This window comes from Equus asinus, chromosome 4 (assembly GCF_041296235.1).
Source record: "Equus asinus isolate D_3611 breed Donkey chromosome 4, EquAss-T2T_v2, whole genome shotgun sequence".
NCBI lineage: Eukaryota > Metazoa > Chordata > Mammalia > Perissodactyla > Equidae > Equus > Equus asinus.
Genome location: NC_091793.1, coordinates 115677843 through 115702744, shown reverse-complemented (window position 1 = coordinate 115702744; position 24902 = coordinate 115677843). Strand labels below are relative to the sequence as shown.

At 37.6% G+C, this 24902-nt stretch overlaps 1 protein-coding gene across 2 annotated transcripts in view; it reads left to right on the top strand.

Annotated features, from left to right (window-relative positions):
• NFE2L2 (NFE2 like bZIP transcription factor 2) overlaps positions 1-24902 on the top strand; it is a 137202-nt gene that overhangs the window by 561 nt on the left and 111739 nt on the right. Inside the window, exon 2 of one of the 2 annotated variants that reach the window (XM_070508162.1) lies at positions 7668-7751. The exons of the other annotated variant lie outside the window; for it this stretch is intronic. The gene's annotated coding sequence lies outside the window, so the exon portion shown is untranslated. The remainder of the gene's footprint in view (positions 1-7667; positions 7752-24902) is intronic. 2 annotated transcript variants of the gene reach the window in all.

Below are 24902 nucleotides of genomic sequence, written 5' to 3'. Positions count from 1 at the left end.
GTAAATACTAAAACTGAGTTGCAACCTAGGTTCTCTTTCCCTTCGTTACTGGATGCTGTGCCCTTCCTTACCCTACCCAACAATTGTTCTTAAGACTTCTCATTTATCTACAGATTGACTTTGTTTCCAGAGAATGGGGCTTGGTGAAATTAGGGGGACCTCCTAGGACAGTGTTCCACAACTGTTTTCAGTCAGCGGGCCAGATAGGCCTTTATAAGCCACCTTGCAGACCTAGCTACCAGAAGAAAAGGGTTTTTTTGCATAATGTGCAATTCAAAGATAAGACTTGGGAATGGTAAGAGAAAAGGTTGCCATAAGTATTCCAAGCCCAATGAAGTCACCTCCTTTCTGAATAACCGCTTTCTTTCTAACACAGGCTCTGTGAAAGAGTGAAGCTATTCCAGGAGTTATTTGACTAACACAAAAGAACTATTTAATAGTTCTGAGAAAATTCAGGCAACAGTGAAGAGGACTTGATTTGTATGCCAGATCTCCAGATTTTAAGGGATATTCAGCATTAAATATCCAGCCTAGCTCTAGAACCACTGAGCCCAACTCCTGTTTACCTGCTGCTTCTAACCATTGTCCTCTTCCTAAGGGAAGCTATTGGCTATTTCAAATGGACTAAGTGAAGAAATGAGACAAAGAGGAGGAGTAAGTTGCTGAGTGCTCTGTGGAGAAAGCTCCACAAGTTTGAGAGGTCAGCAACTCTCCTCTTTGAGCTTCTCACACCGTTTCTAGATGTTAGTAGAACAGCATTAAAACATCAACTACCATATTTGTTTGCAATTGTAAAAATCATAGCTTTCTTGCCAAAAATGCTATATAAGTAACATCTTCCTCGGAATCTTTTTGGAATGAGACAGATCTATTAATTTTTTCTTGACTCCCAGAGAGCTCAACCTAACACTACTAGCATGCTTTAAATGTAAATGTAGTTAACTGAATTCTTCAGTCTTATCCAAATTGAGGTATGGACATGCTTCTTGCCAATTCTGAGGAGGCAAAATTTATCAGTTTTGCAACTGTCAACAGAATAACCAAAGCCTTTTCTCCTGGGTGATGAAAAGCTTGATGTAAACCAAAATTAGCTACCAGTGGAAAAATTACTGATTATATCATTTCAAATATGTATACAGTAATGAAATACATATAGGCAGTAAAAGCATTTGTTGAGAGCCTATTGTGTACCTAATTCATTACTGTGTGCTATAAGATGCAAAAATTTTTAAGCCAATGCTGCTTCATGGTATAATCAGGCTAATTAAGAGTTAGGATATATGTGGGGGAAAAAACTGTGTGATACTGTTGGGTAGAATAAGTGTGATGTAGATGACCTTGGTGAAGGGTTTCTTACCTCATCCCTTACAAGAGCAAAGCCCAAGCAAAGTGCCCTGAAATTTATTTCATGCTACCTAAGAGGAATGAATGTTTAACATAAACCCTGGTCCATTGAGATACCTATAATTCCCACAAAAAGTGAAACCTCGATGAATATCACATTGAGAAGGGCCAGCTCAACGAACGTGTTCCTTCCAAGTCCTGGAACACTTGGCCCTTAATAACCTGGATCCCAGTGGAGAGCAGACCACATGCAGCGAAACAAAGGGTGAATCCACAACAAGTAGGATTTTAAATGGAGTGACCTTTATTTGCATTTATGACATCTCTTCTAAGATGAGGCACAAAAAATTCTAAATAGGATAACTTAACTCCTGAAACATGCACCAAAGTTCTTTATGGCAGTGATTTTCGTTACTGATCTTCAGAGTTCCTGAATGACCTCTGAATAGAGGAATTCTTGCATTTTTATATGATTTTTATTGTGAAATATAACACAGAGAAAAGTGAACCAAAGCATAAATTATCACAAATCAAACACCCATGTAACTTCCATTTAGGTAGAGAAATAGAACATTGCCAGCACCCCAGAAGTTCCCCTTATGCCCTCTCCCAGTCACTTCACCCTCCATACCTGCCAAAGGTAACCACTGTCCTGAGTTTTATGATACTCATTTCCTTGATTTTCTTTATGATTTTAACAATTAAGCATGCATCCGTTCCCTGTTTCGTTTTGGTTTTTTTGCATTTATATAAATGAAATCATATTATGTTCTTCTGTGTCTGGTTTCTTTCACTCAACATAGTATTTATGAGCTTCATCCATATCATTGCATGTAGTTGTAGTCCAATCATCTTCTTTGCCATGTAATATTCCAGTGAATGCATATACCAGAGTTTATCCATTCTACAATTAATGGACATTAAAGTTGTTATGGATAAAGTTGCTGTGAACTTTCTTGCCTATGTCTCTAGCTGGACATGTAGATGAATTTCTGTTAAGTATCCACCTAAGAGTGGAATTTTTAGGTCATCAAGTATGCATGTGTTTAATAGATAATGAAATGCCAAACTATTTTCCAAAGGGATTGTACAAAATCTATTCTAGCAGTATATGAAAGTTCCCATTGCTCTGACAGGTTATTGTCATCTAGTTAGTTTTAGCTGTTATATACCATTATCTTAATGTAGTTTTAATTTGCATTTCCCTGATTACTAATGAGATTGAGTGCCTTTTTTGTGTGTTTGTTGGCCATTTGGATATCACCATTTGTGAATGTGTAATGAAGATAAATCTCTATTACCTTCTAGAAGCCTTATTGTTTTTCCTGTCACATTTATACCTACAGTTCACTTGGAATTGATTTTTGTTTGTGTGGTAGAAATCGGGTTTCTTTTTTTTCCATGAGTATCCAACTGTCTCAGCACCACTTGTTGAAAAGATGTTGCTCTACATTGCCACCTTTGTCGTAAATCAAGTGGCCATATAGCATTAGTTTATTTCTGGGCTCTGTCTTCTGTTCCATTGGTCTGTTTATCTACCTTATGCCAGTATCGCACTGTCTTAACTATTGTATATTCTTTTAGATCTTCTACATACAATTATATCGTTTGTGAATAGTAACAGTTGATTTCCTCCTCTCCAATCCTTCACCAGTACTTCACCTTTCCAATCCTTATACCTTATATTTCTTTTGTGTTACCTAGCTGGCTAGGACCTCCAGTACAATGTTGAATAGAATTGTAATATTGGCACCCTTATCTTGTTTCTGATTTCAAAGGGAAATCTCTCAACATTTCACCATTATTTGGAGGGGTTTCACCATTGTCTTGTTGGGTTTTTTTTAACAAACATTTTAGCAGATTAAGGAATTACCCTTCTAATCCTAGTTTGTGGAGAGTTTTTATCATGGATGGATATTGAGTTTTATCAGATTTTTTTCTGCATCTGTTTAGGTGATCATATGATTTTTCTCTTTTATTCTGTTGGTATGGTAAATTACCTGGATTGCTTTTCCACTGTTCAGCCTTGCAATGCCTGCATAAACCCAACCTGGTCATGATGTATTGGCCTTTTTATATACTACTGAATACAGAGTATTAAATTTTTTTTAAGATTTTATTCTATATTTGTAAGTAAGATTGATCTATTATTTTCCTTTTTCTAATAGGAGCATGTCAGGTTTTGCTGGCCTCATGAAACAAGCTAGTGAGACTCCTTTGTTTTCTAGTCTCAGGAAGAATTTGTGTAAGATTGTTATTTTTTCCTTAAATGTTTGTTAGAATTCACCAAAGAAACAATCTGAACCTAGGGTTTTCTTTATGAGAAGGTTTTTAGTTACAGATTAAATAGTTCAGTGCTATTCAGATTTTCCATTTCTACCTTTTCAGTTTTTGACAGTGTTTTTCTAGCAAATTGTCTACTTCATTTACATTTTCAAATTTATTGACATAAAGTTTTTCATAGTATCTTCTATTATCATTTTCATGTCTGTAGGGTCTTTGGTAATATCCCAATTTTCATTCCCAGCATTGGTTATTTTGCTCTCTCTTTTTGATCATTCTTCCTGGCATTTATCAATTTTATTACTTTTTTGGAAGACCAACTTTTGACTTTCTTGATCCTATTATATGTATGCTTTCTTTTTGTATTATTTTCTTTTTTTATTAATTCATTAACAAAATGATATTCCTTGTCATTTTCTCTCTTCTACCTTTCTTTTTTCTAATTTCTTGAAATGAATGCTTCGCTTTTTGATTTCTCAGCCTCTTTTGTGTGTGTTTGTTTTCTGATATATGTGTCTGGGGCTATAAATTTCTCTCTAAGTAATTAACTTCATTTAAGTTTTGGGAACAGTGTTTTCATTATTATTCAGTTCCATATAGTATCCATTTGTATTTGAAAAGAATATTCTCTCTTGTTTTGAGGTACATTGTTCCTCAAATACATTTTGTCTACTTATTTTGTCATTTATTGAAGTATGTTAAAATCTCCCACTGTTATTATGGATTTGTCATTTTTCCTTGTACTGCTAATTTTTGCTTTCTATACTCTGAAGTGAGCCAGCCCTAGAGGTCTAGTGGTTAAGAGTTAGTGCTCTCACCCCCGTGGTCAGGGAACCACATCACCCATCTGTAGGTTGTCATACTGTGGCAACTGCGTGTTGCTGTGATGCTGAAAGCTATGCCACTGGCACTTCAAATACCAGCAGTTTCACACATTGTGGACAGGTTTCAGCAGAGCTTCCAGACTTAGACAGACTAGGAAGAAGGACCTGGCCACCCACTTCTGAAAAAATTGGCTGTGGAAACGCTATGAATAGCAGTGGAGCATTGTCTTATACAGTGCCTGAAGGTGAGAGGATGGCACAAAAAGACCTGGCATGGTTCCGCTCTGCTGTGCACAGGGTCGCTAGGAGTCAAAGTTGACTTAAGGGCACTAACACAACAACAAAATACTTTAAAGCTATGTATTAGTTATATCAAAATTAGTATATTTTCCTGATGAATCAAACCTTTTTTAATTATCAGATATCCCTCTTTGTTTCTAATAATGATCTTTGTCTTAAAGTTTAGCTACAGCAGCTTGTGTGTGTGTGTGTGTGTGTGTGTGTGTGTGTGTGTGTATGCTCCTGTCCTTTAACTTTCAATCTTTTTGTATCCATATATTTTAGATATATCGCTTGTGAACAGCATTTAGGTATTTTTTTAAGCAGTCTGAGCATAGAATCTTGGATCATTTAGCCCATTTAAATTTAATTGACTTACCTGTAATATATTTGGTATAATGGCTACGAGCACTAGCCTCATTGCCAGACAGACTTGGGTTCAAATACTGGCTATACCATTGACCAGATGTGTTGTCTTGAGCTTGACACATTAATATCTCTGGGCTTGGTGCCTTTTCTATAAAATTGGGATAGTAATGACTGCTTCTCAGGGATATTAAAGCAAAAATATAGGAAATTATAAATGCTATTATAGAAGTGGGAATGAGGCTGATAATCCAGGTTGAAAGGAAATAAGTTTGAATGGATAATGTGAGACCAAATCGTGGGACCACTGGAAACTTAGCAGAAGAGTAAAAACTTGATCTGGTGGGAGCTATTATAAATTCTTGAGCAGGGGATTAGCATGACAAGCCTGGAAAGACCACTACTTTGGGATTCATTCTAAAGTGAAAGTCAGTCTATCAGATGTACCTGAGAACCTGTTGGCAGTTGTAAAAAGAAGCTGTCCCAGCAGATGATGAAAATCTAAAGAACTCTTACCAAAGAAGTTACTGTTTTTGAATGACAGGAATCTATTGAACTGTGGTTAGTTGTCTCTGCCGTAAAGGGCACTGAGTTAGCTCAGGAAGTCGAGGTGTTTAATATGAAAGTGGCTACAGGTGGCTCCATGTTCTGTTGCAATACTATTCTATTTCAGGAATATCGCAATCACACTATATAGGGTAAGGAGGAACAGGCTTCAAGTAGCCAAATCATTGGGGTAGAGTTGAAAGTACTTTATGTTCTCTTACTGCTCTGCTACTATCTTACTATGCAATCTAAAATTCTGTTTCTTGATTTCTTCATATTTTGGGTAGGAATAATTTATGGCATGCCTACTTCTCAGATGTATTGTAAATTGATAAATTTGCAACCATTTTGGAAACCAAAGTCAAAAGTCACTTTGAAATAATTATTTTCTTTGGAACATATAAAATCAAGATTTGATGTTCATCGGTTGACACTCTAAAGCAGTAGACTTTATAAGTTTTAAGTTTTTAAGTAAACTTAAACTTTTGGTCTCTAGGACTTCTTTATAATCTTAAAAACTGAGAACCCTGAAGAGCTTTTATTTATATCTACCTACCTATACCATATTAGAAATTAAAATTGAAAAATATTTAAAATATTTATCAATTTATTTTAAAATAATGAAAAACCAATACATATTAATATAAATAAAATATTTTTTAAAAAATAACTATATGTTCCAGGGAAAAAAAAGAATGGCATTCCTTTACATTTTTGCAAATCTCTTTCATCTCTATCTGGTGTAATAGAAGAAAGCTGGATTCTCATCTCCTCCTGAATTCCATATGTTGAGATATCACATGCCGTGTAACTACTGGAAATCTCCACTTTACGCTCATGAGAGAGTGAGAGTGGAAAAGACAAATAACATCTTAGTCTTATTATGAAAATAGTTTTGACCATGCTGACCCCCTGAAAGGGTTTCGAGGCCCCACAGAGTTTCCAGACCACATCTTGAGAACTGCTGCTCTAAAGTATTTCTATAGATGTCTGCTAAAACATTTGCTGGGTAAGCTCTAGATAACTGGATGCTAAAAGTATACTATTAATGCTATTGCCACCAGGTAATGTGCAATGCCACTATTGATAAAGTTGTCAAAAATATTTAAGGCATAATTTCATATTTTGATACATTCTATATGAAATACATATTTTTTAATTTCACACAATCACATTTTGAAAGTGATTCCTATATTTTAAGATCAAATTTCCAAATCCGTTTCATGTATAAACAGAAACACAGTTCTTATAAATGGGGTAGCTAAATTTAGTGTGACTTTTGTGACATAACATGATCGAAGTTACATTATAAAATCAGGCACACTCCCATTTTAGCCTTACAAACTTATTTTTATCATTGCATTTAGATCAGTGGCAAATAGTTAAAAAGGATGTCTTGGGCCACTTGTTCCCAAGGTGATTTTTTTTTTAATGCTGTGGAGATCATAATTTGGAAATTGTTTATTCACAAATCCTAGTTCACCTCCAGGTTTCTTAGCCCGTTTATGTGTTGTGACCAACAGCGATCGAGCACCCAGGAGCAAGTGATATTCTCAAAGATAGGTCTTTTCTGTCCTAATTCAGGTATGATGGGAATTGTTTTTTCCCATTGATCAAAAGTATTCTTTGGGGGTAAAGAGATGAAATAAGTCTTTGAGTACACTAAGACTCCTCCAGAGCCCCAAAGAGAGCCAGGTTTGAGGCTGTTGTGGCAAAAGTCATTGGTCCCCAGGGGCCTATACTCAGCTCTGATTAAATCTGCCTTTGGCTACTTCAGGACTATAGACTCTTTCACAACTCCCTACTCTATACTCAGGAGAACTTACAGAGGAAGTAATTTGCCTGCTTAACTCTACCAAGTGGCTCTCAGCTTGCTGTCTCTACTCACCATTTCCCATTATTCTCTTTTCTGAAAGGGAAGCTGACTTTGCTCCCCACTGGCTTAGGTTATGCTGTGAGAAAGCTACTGTGAGTATGTTAGGGTACATACACCTCTAATCATCATCCCATCCTTATCCATTACAGTCAAAGAAGTTTTCTGTCTAGTCTAACTGAACCATGGCACTACCTCCCACTCCCAGCAATCACATCTCCTTGGAGCCTGAAGAGGTATGAAAGCTACTTTGAATCAAATGTTTAAAATGACCTATTAACCGCCCCTGCAATGTTCCCACCACACCCCTAAATCTATTTAAAGGAGCTATATCTGTTTTTTAATTTTACTTTTGTAAATGTTGATATATTAAATGACTGTATTTTCGAGCAAAGATATATGGTAGCTTCTTCTCTTTTTTTCCTTATTTTATTTTATTTTTTTGGTAAGGAAAATTCACCCTGAGCTAACATCCATTGGCAGTCTTCCTCGTTTTGTTTTTGTTTTTTGCTTAAGGAATATTAGCCCTGAGCTAACACCTGGACCAAGCTTCCCCCACTTTGTGTGTGGGATGCCTCCACAGCATGGCTGATGAGTGGCGTAGGCCCACACCCGGGATCTGAACTGGCGAACCCGGGCTGCCCAAGCAGAGTGCATGGAACCCCAACCACTTGGCCACAGGGCTGGCCCCTCTTTATTTTTTTAACATGCCTCCTCTTCTTATTTTTTTCTTTCTTTTAATCCTATCTTTTTTCTTTTCTATTTTTTCAACTTGAGTCAATATAATGCAGTGCTAGAGAGAGGTGAGAAAAGAAAGCATTCAGGGTCAATAAAATGAGCAACAAAATCAATCTATGAGCCAAGAGACAAAGTCATGGAAAGACGGCCAAGGCTAATACCAGGAGGTCCCCCTTGGAGAAGCCAAAGTGGAAAACACACCCCAAAATACAGCCCTGCATAGAATATCACTGAGAGCCAGACTGTAAGGCAGGAATGTGAGAACAGTCATTAGGAGGCCAACTAATTCTGCTAAAGGGAATACTTTTTTAAATATGCTCTTTAAGGACATTCTCTGACCCTCTGAATATAGTCCTCAGAATATATCCTTGGTCCAGCTTGTTTTAAGCTTGTGTGCAAAACAATGGTGTGTTTGAAGTGTTAGATAATTTTTCATTTCTGTTTTGAAGGCATTTGAATATCAGGGACTGTGAGCACATTAATTTCTTATTTCTTAAATAAAAAAGCCAAAGCTACTGATCAGGAGTAATATTCTGATTTGCATGTATGGGGGAGGGTGGGCAGAGTTGAAATGCACATACCTGAAATTTTAATTATAGTCAGTTCTAACACTTTGTTTTTATGATTAGCCATAGGATCCATGAGCAGCTTTTAAGCACATCCATTTAATCACAGATCTGGTTAGAAGAAGAGGTTACCTATGTAGAGCAGGGTCGCAGGATGAACCTTTGGAGAGCAGGCAGGAGGCTGGTAGAAGGGTGAACATCAAGAAACCTCCTACAGGGGAGCGGTGCACCAGCTGGGAAAACATGACACCAGATGCAATAATAATCATGAAGAGATATAGGCCCCATAGCAGCCAGGGGTTCTGCAAAAGGGAAGGAAAGATATTTGAGTGAATGAGCCACTTTGTATGCTAGGTCTGAGTGGTACTTATAAAGCACTACGGGTCAGAAAAATCAGCCTTCAGTGGCTACCCACTGACCTGCTCTTTTGCACCTTAGCTACAAATACATTTGTAGTCATAGGAAGCACCATCCCAAGTTCTAATCACAATTTTCTAAAGACTACTCCATCACTGAAGGAGTTTATTATAATAAATCTGTGAATCTTCTGGCTCCCCAGCAGATCTTAAAATGTCAGAAAAAAAATTGCAGAAACTCAGACGTCAGGATGTGAATACATAAAATCGCCATCAAAATGTGTGAAAATTCAGTTTTACCTTATAAGAAATCATAAAATATAGGTTGATGACCAGTTATGCAACTTGCCTGAAATGAAAACGTATTTCAGCAAAATCACATTTTCCTTAGAACCAATCTGTGAGGACAACAAGTAAGCTCCTACTTCCCAGCTTTGAAGTGAAATTATTACAATTACCTTGTTTTATGGAAGAATATGATGTTTTGGATATGCATTCAAATAATCCAGTGCAGGTGGCAAGCAGGGGATGCAGCAAGAAGATTGGAAAATAAATCAGACAAAATTGGCTTTGTTAAAGCTGGGTGATGGCTACTTGGACATTCATCTACTCTCTACTTTTGTATATGTTTCAAATTTTCCATAATAATAAGTTTAATGATTATATTTAAATTTTTAACTTTGTCTCGTTTATTACTACTTCAAAAACGATCAGAGCAGACTGTAAAAGATCTGGAATGGATAGTAAAGTGTAAAGAAGGAGAAAAAAATCTGAGCATGCATGACCTTTCTCAATGCTCAAATATCAAATTTGCTAATAATGTCACTCCATAAATGTAAATTGATCAGTGGTCCTAATAGCCTTCTACTAGTCCTTAACTTTAATGCCATGATTTCTCCAGTATTGACTGAAACTGATATTACCCTACGTTTGTGAAAGTGAGAGATGATAAAAACAGCCATAAAACACATTGTGCTACTTAACCACCCAGCAGTTGTGATAATTGCAAGGTCAGGTCCAATGGTGAACCAACGTGAGCAAATAGATTCCTTAGAGTAATGAGTTTATCCCCCGTGATTTGAATGAACTCAGTCAGGGAACCAAGACATCATCAGGTCAATTACTGTCTGTGGTAGCTTTGCAAAACACCTTGAAAAAGCATGATGAGCGATTAACTGCCAACTGCAGAAACAGCAAGAGAGGTCATTTCTTCAACCTAACATAAAGGCAGTATTTCACATTTCAATTCAGTTATGGTATATTATCCATTGCTGACTAACAAATCACCCCAAAATTTAGCAGCTTAAAACAATAAACATTTATTATCTCATGCCACTTCTAAGGGACAAGAACCCAGGAGCAGCTTAGGTAGGTGGTTCTCTCAGCATCTCTTAAGAAGTTGCAGTCAAGCTGTTTGTTGGCCAGAGCTGCAGTCATCTCAAGTCTTAACTGAAGCTGGAGAGTCTGCTTCCAGTTTCCCTCACAAGATTGTTACTAGCCTCAGTTCCTTACCACAAGGGTCTCACCATAGGCTGCCTGAGTTTCCTCATGACATGGCAGCTGGTTTCCCACAGAGTAAGTGATCAGACAGAGAGAATGAGAAAGAGAAAGAAGAGAGCAAACGAGAGAGTCCCCGAGACAGAAGCTGTAGCCATTTATATCTAGTCTTGGAAGTAACGTGCCATCATTTCTGCCTTATTCTGTTGGTCATACAGACCAACCATAGTACATCTTGGGAGGGGAGACATAAGGATGTGAATACCAGGAGGCAGGGATCGCTAGGGACCGTTTTTGGAGGCTGGCTACTACATGTAGGATAGAAGAAGAGAAATAACTCTTAAATATTAGAGATAAGCTATATGAAAATGGATTTGTAAGGGTGGTCTTTAAGTTTAGTATCATTGGACCCCAATCCATCTGGGATGGTTTAGTTACTGAGGTAAAGAGGGAGCCAAATAGTAACTCGCAGTCATTTAAAACTTTCAAAATACCTTAACACTGTAAATTTCTGTGTATAAAAGCAGAGTACCCCTATCAAGTACTCAAGCCAGGGAACTGCTGAGCTTATCTACATTCAGAGCTGAAGAGAACAGCAGCAGCAGTTTATCCCCACCATTCCCAACTGGGGCCATGTGTTCCCTCTGCCAAAGCTCACTTCCTGGTTTCTAGTCCCATTCCTGGTGGACTTCAATCTGAGTTGGCACAAATGCTGTAGCCTGGCTATTTTGTTGATTTGTAATCTTAACCACCCCAACCAAAGAATCACGGTAGAAGAGAAAGAAAATACAGCATGTGTATTTTTGCCTTCAACAAACTTGAAGTCTCAACAAACGAAGAAAATCTTCCATACCTACAACTAGAGGCCTTGAAAAAAACATGAGAAACTTTATAAACTGGCAGTCCCTAGCTATCCCTAGGCCTCGGTTTATACCTATCAAGTTAAAAGTTATGCTTCAATCCCTTTCTCTGTATTCATCTCTAAATCCATACATATGTTTTGATTTTGTAGCACTGCTAGTTTTGAAAAGTATTTTAGGGTTTCCTACTATCCTTTCAGAATGCAAGTCATCATTGCAAATAACTTGACTCAATAACTTAATAGTAATTGATGTGGGTAAACCATTGAAGTAATAGATAAATTCCACAGTCCACTCAGAGAATCATATTTTTTCAACTATGATGTTGATGAGATTATGATAAAGCATGTCTTCTATTGGCAAGTATATATCGTCTCATCAAAAATAGAGACTAATAACATACTCAAAAGTAGCTCTAAAATTGGTAAACTATGCAAACTAAAGAATGAATATTTAGGTATAGTATAAGGGAAAGAGAAAGATGAGTGACATCTTCTCACTCTCATGATAGCTATCTTGAAAGAAATAGCCTTTATAATAATTTTACTCCTTGGTAAAAGACTTAATCATCTTTACAATCAGTTGAATAATAAATTAACTCTCTTTAGAAAGAGTTTGATGCATATGACCATTCATTCTGAGTCTAATAGTCACTATTAATCATTATCTCCATTCAATTCAAGAGTATACTCAATATCCTACAATTCCAAAGTACAAATTCCTTTTTGAGTCCTCTCTTGATGTTATCAGAACACGTGGAATTATATTGTTGTCAGGTATTGTCTTCTTGTCAAGATAATTCATTGGTATCTCTTCAAAGGAGATTTTTTTTTTGGTACCACACTAAAAAATAAAGTACCTACACTACATCCCCCCCAAAATTAAAATGAAACATTTGTTATTCTTTAACAGAGAATTAAATAGTTTAAGATGAAGAAATTCTCCCCTCTGTTTCAGTCTCTGAGTTGTTATGTTTATACAGCCAAATTGTATGCGGTTTTCTTTTTAGATTCACTTTAGCAGACACTTTTTCCCAGGGAAAAATAGTGCTGTTGATCATAGCAGTAGGTCTAATTCCTTTTTCATATGTTTATTTTTTAAGAACTCCCACAGACTGGCTTGGCCTTAACCATAAATAGAAGTTTATTCTGTATGATTTGTGTGTGTGTGTGACATAGGGGGCAATAAGGGTAGTGTAGGAAATAAATCTTATTTTATACAAAGATGTGAAAGAAGCTTCAAATATTCTAGGTGATATCTCACCAGAGAATAAATGATTAAAATCAGATCCTTTCCTAAGAACAAGTTTTGTTAGGCCAGGAATAGAGATACCACAACACCACCAGGCACCTAGAAGGGGGTTAGGAGAGGTCAGGCAGAAAATACCTTCCTCCAAGATCAGTCATCTGTCCTCCTGTCCAACTTCTGTGTAGGGGCAGCTCACTCCAATGACATCCATAGGAATTAAAATGAATATATGCAAATATTCCTCCATCTTATGACTTCAAAACTATTGTCAACTCAGTAAAACTCTTTTCCTTATTTTTTCATTTAAAAAAGCAAATTTCACACTTACTATTGTATTTCAGGGAATTGTCCCTCATATGTAGACAAGACCTCTTGAGGCTAAATTACCTAAAATGAAGGATGGCCTTCATCTTATGAGGAAAGATGAGAGAAAGATAAATAAGAAATGAGATGCAATTTGAAATAGATATAGAGGTAAACAGAAAAGCATTCTTCAACTATACATATTACCAGGAGAGAGAGGAAAATCTCACACACACTCCCAAACAGGGAAGGAAAAGTGATTACAATCGACTATGTAAAGATAATTGTTTTTCTTTTTTTGATGGTTTCTGGATGGTGGTTGTTTTATCCCCAAATCTTATAAAATAATTTAGTTAGGTACAACAGTTGATCTTGATGAAATAGAGTAGAAAGCCAAACATTGGGCCAGGGGTGGAAATGACTGATGTATATTTTTAATTGCTGAATATATTTAGCATGAGGCCTGATGGTATACATCTCACAATACTAGAGAGGGAGAAAAACCTCCTGCTGTTGTAATAATAACTCAGAACTGTGAGTCAGGAGACCTGGATTGAAGTTCTAATCGTACCACTTAAAAAGTGTATGACCTAGGAAAAACTTTTGCTCTCTTTCTTCACTTCCCTACCATTGTTTACCTTGTTTACCTTTTGGGTGGAGATTTTTATCCCTGTTTGCTTTTTGGGAAATCTTAGTCCCTATTTACATTGAGACATTGTTAGGATCAAATGAAATAATGCATATTAAAGTACTGTTCAAAGTTAAGAGTGCTGGAGCTGGCCCCGTGGCTGAGTGGTAAAGTTCACTTGCTCCTCCTCAGCAGCCAGGGGTTTGCCAGTTTGGGTTCTGGGCCTGGACCTACACACCCCTCATCAAGCCATGCTGTGGCGGCATCCTACATAGAAGAACTAGAAAACTTACAACTAGGATACACAACTATGTACTGGGGCTTTGGGGAAAAAAAAAAAGAAGTTAAGATTCCTATAAAAATATCAGTATTCCTAAGTACATGTTGTCATTTGCCATTCTATTATATACCTTGGAAGAGAAATGAAACTTCCTAAAAATAACAATAGATTAAATGTAACACTTAATGCTAGAAAGAAGAGAAAGGACAACCCCAGTTTAGTTTAGTTTTGACAGACATAAAAATACTAAAGCAAATCAATAAAGTAATATATTAATCTTTCAGGAAACTACCAATTCCTGCCTCAGATAGAAATTAATATGGCTTCTTGAAGAGAAATGACACCAAATAACTTCATTTTATGATATAATAACAGGCTGTCCACATAAGGGGGAAAAGAAACAGGTAAGTCTGCTTCAGCCACACTTCAAAGGCTCACAGATATTTAAATGACTGTAGAAAAACCAATAAAGATTTACATTCTATTTCGCATTCCCTTTCTCAGTCTATGACTAATAATTGCTTATTGGTTTAGGCAAGATGATAAATAGGAAATTAAATATAAAATATTTTTTAAGTTGAAGATTCAATACAATTGTAAAGTATACACATGCACACACACACATGCACACACACACCAAAAAACCAAGTATAACATAATAGGAAGAACTGTTTACATTGAGAGACCGGATTCCTGCATTCTGCCCTAGAACTAATTAAGTTTGGTGGTGGTATCTCTGGTTCTGGTGCTCTACTGAGAGTTGGTTCAGCCCCACATACCTATTGGGCATTTTCTAGAGGCCTGTGGAATATTCTGCATTTTTCCCTTGGGGAGAAGAGAAAAGAAGAATGTAGATTGCAGGAATCTTCCACTTTGGAAATTTAGCTAGTTCCAGGTTTACCAATGTAAATTCTGTAGGATGCTAGTTCTTCTGGGGACAGGGCATATTTCTGTGGTTCTGCTGTAATAAATTTGGGAAATACTTCTCACTATAATTTTGCCCCCTTGAAAAGTCACATTGCCCATTAGCTTATTAAAGGTCCTGAAAATTCTTTGTAACCTTGTATAATACAGTGTGTTCACCCATGGAATGATTTTCCCTGTAACACCTATTTATATCCCTTTGAGATAAATTGGCTTAAATTATAAGGTCCTACAGAGCAAGTGCTCAAGATATGAATAACCCAGGCCAGCAGCCAAAGGACAGTGATTGTTGATGAATAATTCTGTAAATGGTGGTCCAAAGTGATCAGTCTGAAGTTTAAAGTATTAATGTCCTGGATGAAGGTCATGGGAGCATGTTTTTAACATTTGAATATGATACTAAAGTCAAATCTGTGTAAATAAAACTTTTTCTCTTAGCTATAAGATAAGTTTGGCCAAGCGGGCAGAATTGAACCTTTTAAAAAGACCTAAAAAGCTTATTGCACGCACACACACTCACATGTACACACATAAATTCAGTGTTTCCATGCATGGAAGCCATAATTGAGATGGGTGACCAAGGTTTGTGAGCCTGATAATTCCCTGGGTAAAAGAAGAATTCAGGGCCAGCCTAGTGGTGCAGCAGTTAAGTTTGCATGCTCCTCTTCAGCAGCTGGGGGTTCGCCAGTTTGGATCCCAGGCACGGACCTGCACACCGCTTATCAAGCCATGCTGTGGCAGGCATCCCACATATAAAATAAAGGCAGATGGGCATGGTTGTTAGCTCAAGGCCAATCTTCCTCAGCAAAAAGAGGAGGATTGGCAGCAGATGTTGGCTCATGGCTAATCGTCCTCAAAAAAAAGAATAAGAATCCAAGATGATACTAAAACATTCAGCAAATGGTAGAGTAGAAGAAACAAGGAGTCTAGTACTTCTTAGGTAGGATGAAGGGAGGAGTGCAGATTTAGAAGAATGTTGTAAAAGGAAAGGAAGTGGTTTAACAATATCTCAGCACACAGAAAGAATCATGATGCTTCCAAATGTATTCCTATGTTTCTTATTTGAGAGGATGATGCCTGCTTGCTGTGATAGGAAAGTTGTATATGGTGGAGGATGAGAAGATTAGCAAATCTGTCTTTGATATTTAACTTGAATTGGCAACAGTATTAAGGCCAGAATGGAGTTCAGAAGTGGACAAAGTGTTATGTTTGTATAAAATGGACAGATTATCTCCTACCCCAAATTCCATGAATGATCCTCATTATCCTCTTTCAGATTTTTATCCAGAAAAAGAAAACAATCATCTTTGTTCATTTATCCATTTTTTTAGAAAATGACCTTCTAGGACTGCATCTTTGGCATGTTCTGGGTGGGTGTAAGCATCCTGGGGGTGTTCAACAAATGATGATAAAGAAGCTTAGATGAAAAGCACAAAGTCAGGCAGAAAGTTAATAAGGTCCAATTCAGGATTCTTAATGCCTGAGTTTCCAGCAAAGCTAGATCTCGCTTGCACCACTTTTAAACTTTGTCTAGGTTTTTAAATATATTGGTTTTGTTTTCTTAAAATAATGTTCTCAAGTAGTTCTGTTAAGTAGGGACTTGTAATGCCATCAAGTCTCATTGTGCTGAATTATCATGTGTTGAAATACCAAATATTTTGAAGATATGTACAGTCAAAGGCATGTTTTACTCTATTATCTCTCTCTTGGCTAGGGAAAAAGAGGATTTGCTACAAATAGCAGGATTAGTGGATCACAAAATGAATTACTACTCACTCATGTTAAATCATGAACTTCTCATTACTGTCTTATGGTTTGTCATGCATAACATTTTTGGCAAGGCTGGCCTGAAATTTATGCAAGTTTCCAGTTATTATCATCCACAGGCCTTCGCAGGGCAGTGATGTCAGGTCACTTGATACATTCTTTAAGTTTACAATCAAAGTTCTGTATAATCTATAACTTGCATAGTAATTATTTCTGTAGTCTTCTCAATATATTCTAGAGTCGTGACTTCCAAGAGCTTGGATTGGCTGCATCTACAATAACTGCTTTCTTCAAATCTGCTGGTGCTGCCACTGTTCTCCCAGTCTCAGATAGAAACCCGAAAGCTCTCCTTGACTTGTCTCCTGTCCTTCCACTTCCATTCCGACCACCACCAAGTTACACCAGAAAAGGAATTGTCTTTTCCTCCCTGTTCCCACTACCATAGCCTATGCCAGGCCACATCTCCTCTCTCTTGGCCAATCTAACTTTCTCCAGGCTCTCTCTTTTGAATGACTTCTACATACATTCCTGCCAGAATAATCTTACTAAAGTACCTTTTGTAATACCCTCTAGCAAATCTGACTAGCCAGACCTCAGTGATCTCTACAAACAGGTACCTGCAGGTGCTTTTGGGCACCCTGAGGAGACACAGCTAAATCAGATGCAATAGTAAGGAATGGAATGTCATCATCCAAAGTGTGTTTCCCACAGCACTAGTCCTGCAAGATTCTCCAGGGAAAAAAGAAAAAAACAAGGTTCTATGATTAAATAAATGTGGCAAGCCCTGGACACTATCACTGCCTCTCCCAAAGAGTTACAAAACTCCTTAGTACACTAATGCCTTAGAGGAGTCCTGTGGTAAAGAAATTTATAGGAGCCCTGGGTATGAAACAAAGATTTCCCAATCATCAGGAGAAAAGTGCTGAATGAAACCTTCCAGCTGGGTAAGGTAGCTGAGGGGCTGTTGGAAAAGAAGAGAGGGCTAGGACCAAGGAGTAAGGGATTATCAATATTTAAGCATGGAGTGGAAAAAAGAGTGACCCAAGGGAAAACTAAGATAAACTGATCAGAGATGTACAAAGAAACCCAAAACAAAGTGGAAAAACTGGAGTGGAGGGAGAGGAGAGAATGTCAAGGAGGGATTGGCCAGAAACATCAGAGCCCCAGATGAAAACATTCAAGTGTCCCTGGATTTAGCAGTCAAGAGGTTATTAGGGACATTGGCAAGAGTATTATCAAGGGAATGTTGGAAGCAAGGAGAATTGGAGTGGATTGTGGCTGTGAAGAATTGGAGACAGTACGTGTAGACTAACCTTTTGAGAAATTTGACTGTGAAGTATTGGGAGTAACACAGGAAGGGATAAAGGACGGTTATTTTACTATGAGATTTGAAACTCATCATATGCTGAGGGAAAAGAGCCAAGCAGAGAGGAAAGGTTAAGATACGGGGGAATTGAAGAGAGAGGTGCTTGCTAAGGCTAGATAGGGAGGAGGGGATAAATCACAGGTGAGGTGGAATTAGCAGCAGACAGAAAGAGGGTGACCTTTTCTACTGGGCAGGAAAAAAAGAAGAAAAGACAGGCTAACAGAGATAGAAAGTTGTGGGTGGTGAGAAAGTTATTAATATTCATTGAGGACCTACTCTGTGCCAGGCACATTACCAAATCATTTGCATAGGTTATCTCATTTAATCCCTACAGTAACCATTTAGGATAGGCACTAATATTACCCCACTTTAACAGAGGAAGAAGCTGTAGTATGGAGAGAGAGTATCTTATCGTATAGTGGGGTGAGGATGCAAAATCAGGTAAAAAAAAAAAATCTCTTGCCTAATGAGTACTTTCTCGCAAGGAAGTTCTTCCTTAGTGTTCTCAATTTTTCAGAATGAAATAGGAGAGTGAACCAGGGAGGTGGCAAGGTAAGAGTATCTGAGAAACCAGGTGTTCACGATTGGAATAGCTGCAGAGAAGAACGAGAAAGAGAGCTAACTAAGGACGCAGATGAGAGCCTCGCTAAAGTTGAGGAGCATGCGTTAGTAGAGATTTCAATTCCTATAGTTTGTGACACCCCACTCCCAGACCCCCACCTGCTATGCCGGGGCCTAGATAAGAGGGCAGGGAAAAGACAGGTTGAGACTTGCAGGCTCTTTGAGAAGAGACGCACACATCATCAGAAGTGACCACCAGTAAAGGTGGTTTGCTCTCCTATAGATAGAAGCAAAGGGCTGTCAGGGAACAAAGGTCAGAGCAGGATTCACTCTGATTTAGGGTATTGGAGAAATCTTAGGGTATGAGGGAAACCTAAACTAGGTCTTAGTGTATAAAGGTGAGCAAATTTCAAGCCTTATCTACTGAGAAATGAATTGACAGAGCACAAAAGGAAGAGCAAGTTTGGGAAAAAACCATAAGTTCCATTTTCAGACGTGGATTTTGAGATGCCTACAGTTTTACCATATAGAGATGTTTGGACTTGGAAGTTATCACCTAAAGGTAATAGTTCAAGATTTCACATATCAAGTTGCTGGCACAAAGAGAGAGTGAAAAGATGTCACAAAGCTATCTCACAATTTTGTCACAAATAAGAGCAAAAGCATAATATGGCCATCTGACATATGATCAGAGTTAATACAGTAGCACTCCTAAGCCTCAGAGCAGTGTTTTCTGGCAATGAAACCAAGATGAAAGAGAAGACACCTGGGATACCCTTAGGGCATGGAGTGGGCAGAGAGTTCCAGATGTAACTCTTAGGAGTGAGTAGAAGATTGCAAAAGAGGCCTAGGAAGGATTTAAGTTATGCAGAGGGTGATGGCACCTGGAGGAACTGCAAAAACGAAGTTCACTTCTTTTGCAAGCTTTCCTGGTTTCAGCCTTGCAGGAAATTGTAGCAAAAATATTCTGGGTTCAATAACAAGATCAAGATGATTGAGCAAGGCCCTGAGGTACCAATGCTATCTTCTAACATTTTTTCCTAACCTCTTGTGCTGTCTTCATTGTACTTCACATACTGTGCTCTCCCAATCTCACTGACATTGCCTCACAAATCCCTTCTTACCCTAAAAGTCTATTTTAAATGTAAAGGAACCCAAAAGTAACAAATTTGTAATAGAAAATTATTTTACTGTTTTGTAGTAAGTTCCAAACCCCATGTACGTTTGTGCCTGGTTAAATCTTAGGCTTATATCTCAAAATTCAGATGTGCAGAGGCAACCAAAGAGTGTTTTAGGAACAGCCCCTGGAAGTAAGACTAGGCAAAAGCCGTCCCAACCATGGCTGGCAAGTGTGTAAGGACTTGCTGGTCAGGCACCCCTTCCTTTATCTACACTTACAATTATCCATGAACACAAACCTTTTTCATTGGATACCACTTGCCATAACTAAAAATTAGGTACGTCGATCCAGCCTCAACTCCATCTAAGAGAATACAGCTACCGGAACTCTTAGGTTCTAGTCCCAAACTCATTATTTGCTACCTGTGCTGTTGTAGGCTGGTCAACCTCTTGGAGCCTTATTTCTTCATCTGAAAAACAGGAATAATACCTGCTCCTTTTCTTCACTTGGTGGCACTGAGAATCAAACCAGATAGATATGGGAACATTCTTTCATAAGATGACTATCATGGTACAAAAATAAGGTATTGGTATAGTTATAATAATTTTATTAGTAGTAGTAATGATAATTGTTATTATTAATAACAGTAGTAAATACAAGAAGGAGTTTATTTTCACAAGTCTAATGGCATAACCCTGAGGGCTATATCTATACTAGGATCTTAATGACCACTGAAAGGCCCATCCATCTGGTACATCACTAAGTTCAATAATAGGCAGGGAGAGAGACAGGGAGAAAGGTGGTAAAAAAAAAAAAAAAGAAAAAGTTGGGGGGGAGCCAGCCCTGTGGCACAGTGGTTAAGTTCGGCACACTCTGCTTTGGCAGCCCAGGTTCAGATTCCAGATGCAAACCTATACCTCTAGTCAGCCATGCTGTGGTGGTGACCCACATTTAAGTGGAGGAAGGTTGGCACAGATGCTAGCTCAGGGCTAATATTCCTCAACAAAAAAAAAGAAAGAAAGAAAGAAAGGGAACGGATGAGGAGGAAGAAAGAGCAGATGGACAGAAAAGGGCCAAAGGGAGCAAGAAAAGTAGGACAGATGAGAAGGGAAGGCCTCCTTCACTACCTTTCTTTGGCCTCCTGAAACTCCCTTTATTACAGTTACCAAGAGGTGGCTTTCAGAAAGGATTTTTCCCTAAGAGGTCATTGAAATCATTAACTGAACTGGATAATCTACTAATCCATCGTGTTTTGAATAGGTTCCGGTCTTCACACATGGCCCTTGGAGAAGGAGATACTGAAGAAAACAGTTTTAAGGGCAAAAAATAAGAATTTTAAAAATGAGCAAGGAAATAATCTGGCTCAGTGGTGATCCACTATTTTGCATGAGACCCAACCTGGGGGAAAAATGTTTATGGCTGCATTTTTTTAAACTCTATATGAAATATTTTTCTTTTATTAGGCCCCTTGGGGAAAATGTGTATATTTTTACAATATATATTACCTATCTATTAAATAGAAAAATGTGAGTGAGCAAATTGGCACAGCTTCTTGGGCGTGTAGTTGTTAATATCTGGACAAGGCTGAAAAGTAGCAAAGCAGATGTTTTTATTTTGATTAACAGCACAGGGGAACTGGCATGGTGAGGGTGGTTGGAGTTCAGAAAAGGAGAAGAGGGGAAACAAACAAATGCATCAAATAGTTATTGAAAAATTCAAATTTTCCTCTCTTTGGAAGCAACTCAAATTTCAACTTTTGTGGGATCTCATAGATTTTTTTTGGTGGTGGTGGATGCAGAAAAACACCTTAAAACATACCCAGGCTGACCCATAGAGGAGCAAGACCCATTCCTTCCTTCTTTCTCTGCCTCTCTGTCTCTACATCTCTCTCTCTCACACACACACACACATACATATCATTAATAGTTTCTGAGGCTTATTTTTAATTTATTTTTGTTTCTCATGTATAAAACCCTAAGATTATACTTCCTCTCTTTATGTGTTAATGGAAGAAGGTTTAGGTGCAATGTTAAGGAAGTTAAATTAATAACCATTTACCTGCTAAGTGAAGCAAAAAGTCTGGCCCTGGGATCAATAGTTTATGCTTTCTTGTCATTTGAATTATGTGGGTAAGTGAGGGTATATATATATATATATACATTTACATACATACATACATATATATATATACATATATATGAAAAGCAATAGATTGGTGAAACTGAAGCAAGGCTGCACATTTAGAGAGAGCCAAGACACTTGCCTGAAAATGAAAAGGGAACTGAACTGGCTTCAGCTGAAATCCCAGCAATCATGTCAGACAACACTCTGCCCTTTCAGCTGAAAAAATGAGAAATGGAAGGGCAAAACGAGGGTCCTCCTTGACTGTCCCAAATATCTGTAGGATAATTAACATGCCCGCCACCCTGCTTGATAAGAGCCCCCTGCTCCACTCCGTTTGAATAGAAGGCAGGATCCTTTCAAACAGTAGAAATAGGGGGATAAGGAGATTTTAAATATATATATGTATAATGTTCTTTTCTGATTATAGTAATTCATGAGAAAAAATTTTTTTAATTTTTAAAATTAAGGTTCATTGTAGAAAAATTGGGATGTACAAAAAATGATAAGGAAGAAAATAAAAATAGTTTATAATTCCTCCACCCTGAGTGATGTGATGATATTACGTTGTTGATTTCCTTCCTAGTATTTTTTTTTTTCTTTAATGCTAGACTATCTTTGCTTAGTACAAGAAAAATACTGTCATTTGATGCTTTCATCACTGCTGGACAAGAAATGAATAAAAAATACAAAAGTAAAAGAAACAATAATTGTACCCAGTTGAACTGTGGGAAGCTGTACCAGCCTCCAGAATTAAGTATTCAAAGACAGAAAGCAGTTGTGAGAAACCAGCAGTGTGGAGCGGAAAGAACACACAGAAGATTCTGTCCCAGTACTGTCTGACTTTTACCTCGCTCATGACCTTAGGAACATCATTTTCCTTGTCTAGACTTCATTTTCTTCATCTTTAAAATAGGGGACTGCAGCTCAGCAGTCCATAAATATTATAAGGTACTTTGTCCTGAGCTGGAGACCAGAGATGACAGGCAGGAAATGTCTAGTCTAATCTAGTGGATTTTGCAACTTAGAAGTAAAATTCAGGTAAACTTTTGTGATGTCCCTGAAATGCACCCTGAAACTTAAAAGAAGATAATTTGTAAATTCTTGGTTTAGTCTCGGAGAACCCCACTTTCAAAGCAAATGGAAGCCAGGCTAAATGTTCTGTCAATTCAATTGTCATTATATATTTCCTAAATACCAAAGGCCAGCCTTTCAAAAGTTGGGCAGTAAAAATCTATGCTTACTCCAAACCTTTCTCCTGATCCTTCGAAGTCTCCTCAGCCAGTTTTTCCTTAATCTAGGAATTCAGTGACTTTGAATTTTCTCTTCCATTCATATGAAAATCTTTTGGAAAGTGGTAGATATGAGTCATTTACAGCTTAGTGTGTTTGTCCCAAGGATATTTGTAAAATTTTTATATACAATTATTTAATAAAAGATTTTTCTTCCTGTGGAAGGAATTTCATATATCAATGAGTAGGTAGAAAAGGTGTATTTAGAAGCAAGACAAAAGGATCTTCTTCAGTTCCCTACATTCATACCAGATTTGGGGAGCCTTTGTCCAAGAGTCTTCCAAATTCTGAAATACTCTGGATTATGTCTCTAACATGGGTCGTTCCCCAAACTTCACTAACAAGGACCTCTTCTTCCCTCACCCCTTACTTGGAGCTACATTTGAACATAGTTTTAACTTTTGAACAATTTACAGAAAGACCATCCCAATTACTTTAAGACCTAAAAGAAACATAGTATCAAAGAACCATTTCAGGAGGTGGAGAAGAGATTGTTTGCTTCTTCCTGTTTTTGTAGTGAAGCTGAAAGAATTTAGGGGGGGGTTTCTCAATTTTAATGAATTACAAATTGAATTAACATATTTACAAATAAATGATTCTTCTAGATCAGTACTGTCCAACAGAACTTCTGTGATGATGGAAATGCTCCATAACTGCACTCTCCAATAGGTACCCACTAGCCCTGTGTGGTTATTGTGCACTTGAAATGTGGCACTTGAAATTCAGAAAGTGCATTTTCAATTTTTATTTAATTTTCATTAATTTAAATTTAAATAGCCACATGTGGCTAATGGATACTGTATTAGACAGCACAATTCTAGATGATTCTTTGTGGAAGCTGGTTGGGTGCCAAATACACTATTCTGACCCTGACAAGGGAACTTCACCCAAGATGGATATGTCTTTAGAATTTCAGATCTATTGTAATTACATTAATTGCCAAGTCAAAGGCAGTTGCTATTGACAAATCAAAAACTCTACAGAATTGCCATGGAAACCCTAATGGAGAAACACAGGGCAAACCAGTATATTGCTATTTGACTAGACTCAGATGGGTCTGAGCCTATCCCTCAAAGCAATCCAAATAAAGCCAACTTAATACTTTTATTTTTCCTTAAAATTGTGTCTACTGGGAGTTTTTCATGTTTCTATGTCAACCTTTGTTACAGGATACCTTGAAAAGTTCCCCTGTAACCAAAGATTCCCCTGAAATCACAGTTTGTTCTGACTAATGGAATTAGGAGACGACTATTGTCTGTTGTTCTTAAGCAAGACCTTTGGGCCCCCTCCAAATAGGGAGCTTAAATATCTGTTATATGGAAGGAAAATTATACAGTGTCTAAAAGCCCTTTGTTGAAAATTTGTTTTTTTATAATTATGTGTTTAAGAGCTCTTTGTCAAAAATCCCTCTTTGAGAATTATGCATGCTGACTACTTTGATGTGAGTTTCTATCAAAAAAAAGAAAAGATGAGGGAAAGCTTCCCCATCAGTGTTTCAAATAAATTAAGAAGATTATAATGAGATGTTACCACCGGCCCTTAGTTTCTACCCTGATTGAAACATTAAGGGGATCCAACCATTGCCCCTGTCTCTTTGGGAACAGTTAAGCTTGCCAGGGCCTCAGTTACCTGTTACTTGTAGCCCAAAGCCCATTGAGCTCCACTAGCTGTAGAGGCCACTGTTTGCAAGAGCAGATATTCATGGAGATCCCTGGCCAGCCTCGCCATACCTATCTTATTGCCACATGGAAAGATAAAAT